The 5,453-nt window shown below is 35.0% G+C and overlaps 1 pseudogene; it reads right to left on the minus strand.

Moving 5' to 3' along the window:
* Window positions 1-3,019: 3,019 nt before the first annotated feature.
* The window catches only part of LOC107554083 (coiled-coil domain-containing protein 103-like), a 5,681-nt pseudogene continuing 3,247 nt past the window's right edge, over window positions 3,020-5,453 (minus strand).

A 5,453-nucleotide genomic window follows, 5' to 3' on the forward strand; every position in this document is an offset into this window, starting at 1 on the left:
GGCAACTATAGTTGCCGCAGTTTATAGTTGTCATTTTCCTTTTGTAAGTATTTTTCTAGATGTTATCCATGTTTTATTTCTTAATGACATGCAAGCAAACAACCAAATAAAGAATTTCAAGAAAAAAAAAAGGTATTCACTTCCTTCCTGTCACATGAGGCTGTCAAGTTCCTACCCCTACTTCCAGGAAGCATGGCGAAGGCAAACCCTCTCAAAGAAATGTAATTTTCATGTTACTACTAAGTATTTTTTGTTGACATATATATATATCTACATAATCATGAAGGTCTCTAGAATCATTCAAACAAAACAAATCTTACAGGAGATCTATCGTTTTTTGTATACTTAATCAAAAGTCCAAGCGGCAACTATAGTTATAGTAATGGGTGGGTGGGAATTTCCCGTTTTCAAGTGACAGCAGCAGTTTACAAACTTCCGTCAGTCACACAAAAGGAAGAATGGAAAGATAAAGAGCTAACGCATGGGATTAATTGCTGTAGATTATAGTACTCCTTCTAGGCTATTTATACTAAAACTGCTTACGTAAGGGAAAGTTTACCCAAAAATGGAAATTGTGTCATCATTGTGTCATCTTCAGGTTGCAAACCTATAAGATTCTTTCTTCTGTTGAGCACAAAAGATATTTTGCAGAATGTTGGTAACCAAACAGTTAAATGTGTAATTTTCTTTCAGGTTTACCTTTTTTATTATATAGATTAATATATAGATATATTTTCTTCATTCTATTTATTTTTATTTATTTATTTTCAATTAACTTTTTGATATACAATTCCCCGTTGGGGCAACTTAATGGCTGCATTTTGTTCTGCACTATGCTCCACCACTTTAAGACAAATGGATTTGTTTTGTTTTCATATTCAAGAGATTATAAGCTAAATGAAACTTTTTGGGGGTTTGCATCGAATGTTCTTCGACTTTTATGCATGATAAATTTGTTTTTGAATAAAGATTGATCTGTTGAAAGCAGTTATTTTGAGTTATATGCCAAAAGCTCTCCTCCTATTCAAATTTGACATTGAAGTGGTACATACAACATATTTGCTCACCGGCAACTATAGTTGCCGCACATTCAAATACTATTTTCAAGAAAAAAAACTAAAACCTGGGGAAAATAAATGCAGAACATGTTCACATAGGACACTATTAACATGACTGTATGCATGAAACCATTCAGAAAAATTTGGGCACAAATGGGTTAAGTCTGAGAATGATTCAGTGGGCTATAATAACATTTTTAATTGTCAGGAAATTACTTGTCTTTAAAAGTTTTGGTTCAATATACTTACCTGGTGATCAAAAATAGCCTTAAACCTATACACTTAATTATTATTTTTTTTTAGTAACTTTCAGGAGGGTGTACTCATTTTTGCAACACAAAATTGTATCACTTTGATAAGAAAATCTTATTTTGCTGAATAATTTTGGCATTCTTCTTTGGTAATTGATCAAGCAGGCTTGTTGGAACATTACATCGCCAAAGAACCCTAACATGTCTTCTAAGTAAAGAGTAATTGCTGAATTTGTTAAGTTTTAGAGGGGGTGTACTCATTTATGCTGTGCACTGTATGTATATATATATTCCGGAGCTGATCTTGAACGGTCTGTCATAACATATTCAATTAGAAAACGTATGGTAAAATGACTTTTGGACCCTCACTGCACAATATGTAATGTTTCTCTTTTTTCTTCTACATTTCTGTATTTCATGATGATTATTTAAATGTTTTCACAATAAAAGAAAAATACAGTGATTTATTACCATTGTCACTCTGTCTGTTAAAGAACAAAAACATGTTTTAAAGATTAAAAAAAAATTAAATTCAGAAAATTCATTAAGCAGCATATTTATTCGATTTCACCTTGCACAGTAAATGTGTATCAGTATAACTAAACAAATTCAAGTTCTGTGAATATCTGCAGATGCTTCTTCCTTGCTTATCTGCCAAATAAATCTGAATAACACAGTGAGGAGAAACATAGTAGAAATGCCAGCGTAGCAAGCAAGTATAACTTGCAGCGCATAGACAGACTCTGGGTCCGAGATTTGACGCAAAGTCGCAAACGCCCCAAGCGCAGATACACCCCCAATCTGATCTCTGCAGCCAGCTCTCCTTGGAGCCAGCAGAAATAGGAGCCTTTGTCTTCCAGCCTTTTACTAAGCCTTTTACTGTGGTTTGGCGCCAGGACAGGTCAAGACAAGATCAGAGTATGTGGGGTGATTGTGGAAGTGGATGGTGACACCTGAAGAAGATCGATCATCAAACTGAAGGAACTTCAAGAGCTTGTCAGCTCGTCAAACTGTTAGGGAATGGCTGAGGAACCACAGGGAGCCACTGTGTCTGATTTACGCGGATAATGTACATGGAGGTAAATGCTTTTGACGTAACAAAGTCCTCTACGCATCTGCTCCCCTTGGACGTCACAGCGGTCACATTTAGACCATGGCCTGTAGCTGGTGAACACCTGAAACTTTTCCGTTTTTATGCTGATGGGCTCTGCTTCTTGTACTTGAGTCTTCTGTTTGATGTTCCAGGGAAATAAAACTTGACGGACCTCATGGACATCAACATCGTAGCCATAGAAGAATTCACCAGAGGCCGTGCCACAAATATAGTGCCCGGAGTCAACTTTTTGCACCCTGAGAGGTGAGAAGACTAAATAAACGGATGAAAAAGCGACTGCGTAGATCCGACCCTCTCCCAACTTTAGATGATTCCACCACCTTAGTGCCTCATTCATGTTCATGGAGCCAATTTGCTTTTGATAGTACCATACTACTGAAAAAGTCTCCTCTGGTTTACAGTGACAAGGAAGTTCAATGGTTATATCAGCCAGGAAGGCAGCAGTGTCAAAGACAAGAAATGCAGGTCAGGCCATGCTGGCAAAGATGTCCTCCTTATCTTCTGGAGCCTCATAGGCTGAAAGTAACAATGGGCAGATGGCCCTAAAAAATTTTTTAAGATACAAAGGGAAAAAAACAATTGAATTTCAATATGAACTATTTTTGGATGCCATATTTTCCCATTAACGCTTTCAGTTGTGCTGTAATGTCAGTCTCATCATCCTCCACATGTGTCAGACTGGCCTCACAAACCATTGAAGTGTCAGAAGAATCACCTACTGCAACTTGTAGCTTGTGGAAAAGCTCCTCACAGGTTTTTGTTCCGCCTGACTAAGAAGAGACAGGTTCAGGCCAAAACGGCCAGTTCTGGAAAGGCCGTCCAGCACTCCAATCACTATTTCCTCATCTCCTGACTTAAGACACTGTGACAGAATCAGAAGGAACTCGCCTAGAAGACCAAGGCCAACCTCAGTTCTGAAGATTTCCTGCAGAGCCTTGCCTCCCAGACTCACAAGGAGACTGTACTTAATGAGCTTTCTGCAAACCTGCACCAGTCACGGATGAACTCTGATGCACTTCTTGGCTGGATCTCAGATAACTGTGGCTAAAAGTAAATTCAGAATTTAGTTAGTTATACACTTCATTCTCAAGTGAGATTATATATTGTGAGATCTAGCATTGGGACAACATATAGGTCATTTGCTTCATAAAATGTCTCTCCTGGACCTTCTCAGATGAAGCACTTTTGTGCTTTGTGCTAAAAGGAACTGGATTCCATGGCTGCTTTCGATGTGCACCAGAGATGTCCTTTCTGTCAAGGGGCTGTAAGTGAGATGCAAGTACTATATCCCTGAAATCATAACATAAAGCAGTTACAAAACACACCAGTGTTATTTTAGTATCACTGAGATACAAAAATAGTTTTTAGAAATATTTTGAATGTTTTTACAATTTCTGTTTTTATTATCAATTAGGTTATAGTATTTTTTTTTAAATTAATGTTTATTTCAGTTATTTTCCTTTTTTTTGTATTAGGCCTAAGTTAAACTTGCCAATTTTGAGAACTGTTGCCTTGCCAATTTATTTCAGTTAACGTTTATTTCAAGTAACAATTGAAGAGTTCAGAGTTCTTTTTCAAGAGAACTGAAATTTATTTTATCAGATTTCTCCATACCTGCTCTTACTGTTACGTGAAAAGTCACCCAATTTGCTTTTATAGGGAGAACTGGTAATGTTATTTACCTCAAAAGACAGAAATTCAGCAACTGAATATGAGGACAGCTAACTTGCTAGCTCACGCCTCCATATTATCCATAACAAACTGTTCTCCATAACCACACATCTTACGCTATTTGTAACATTCCCAAAACATAAAAAAAGACAAAAATACAATTAATCTACTTTAAAAAGATTAAATTACCGTCATATAGACGTACAGCTCTGATTTTATTTATCAACATCTCAAAAACAGTTTAACAATGTATTTTGTATTTTCTGAATTTATCAATATAATCATCTAGTGTATGAGGTTTAAAAGTTTATTATTTCAATTTTAACTTAAAAGTTCTTACTGGTGTTGAATTCGGTCATTTTAGACCGAACAAAAAAAAGTTTAGCATTTTTTTTAAAGTCGCTACTTCATCGGAATTGTTCTATGTCTTTATGGGAAATGCGTGAAATAAAATCAATAACTCAGCCACAATGCAGTAAAAACACAGACACCAAGAAAGGGGTTTCATTCCAAAACATCAAAAATACTAAACGGACACACACTCACAAACAAAACACTTATACACGCACAAAAATCAACTGTGGCTGTAACAATATGGCAAAATTGAGCCAGAAGACTCAAATAAGAGGTTGACATTTTTGTTATATTTTGATGTTGTGTAACAATGTCTTTCTCTGTTCAAGTTTGACTGTAGTAATATTGATGCAGAAACTGACATTTCAAACAACAAAAAATCTAAACCTTTACAAAAAGTTGTCTTTGAGAATGTCTAAATATATATCCAAATCCACAATTTAAAATTAAGTATGTCTAAATACAATTAGAGACCGTATAAGCCTTTTTATATAGAGCTATATAGAAATCTAGTGGCTAAACCATGGAATTGCAATGTTTTTCTTTTTTTACTCCCACCAGATGGCACTAATCTGCCTTCAAAAATGAATTTTTAAGACAGTATTTTTTAACATGAAAGACAGCCATAATTGAAAAATAAAAGGAATGTTTTTTCATAATGATTGCATAAATAATCGCACCATGAAATTCTCTCAGAATACAAAATATTGAACAAAAATATATCAGTGATATTAATGAAAATTAAAAAAAAAAAAAAAAGTTACATTTCAGGTGTTCAGTCACTTTTGACTGAACAAGTGTGATCCCCAAATGAACAAGGATTAAGACAAAATATTACTATCATGGTAATTATTAAGAACTAACATTTCATGAATACTCTTAAAGTCAATGCATTACTGAATAAATTTAGCTTTCATATACTCATTTGTCAAATGTAAATACTCAAGACAATATTTCTCAGTATTTTCCACATGTACTTTAGTCAAAGAATCAAACTTTTCATAT

This window comes from Sinocyclocheilus grahami, unplaced genomic scaffold, assembly GCF_001515645.1.
Source record: "Sinocyclocheilus grahami isolate Dianchi unplaced genomic scaffold, SAMN03320097.WGS_v1.1 scaffold491.1, whole genome shotgun sequence".
Classification (NCBI taxonomy): Eukaryota; Metazoa; Chordata; class Actinopteri; order Cypriniformes; family Cyprinidae; genus Sinocyclocheilus; species Sinocyclocheilus grahami.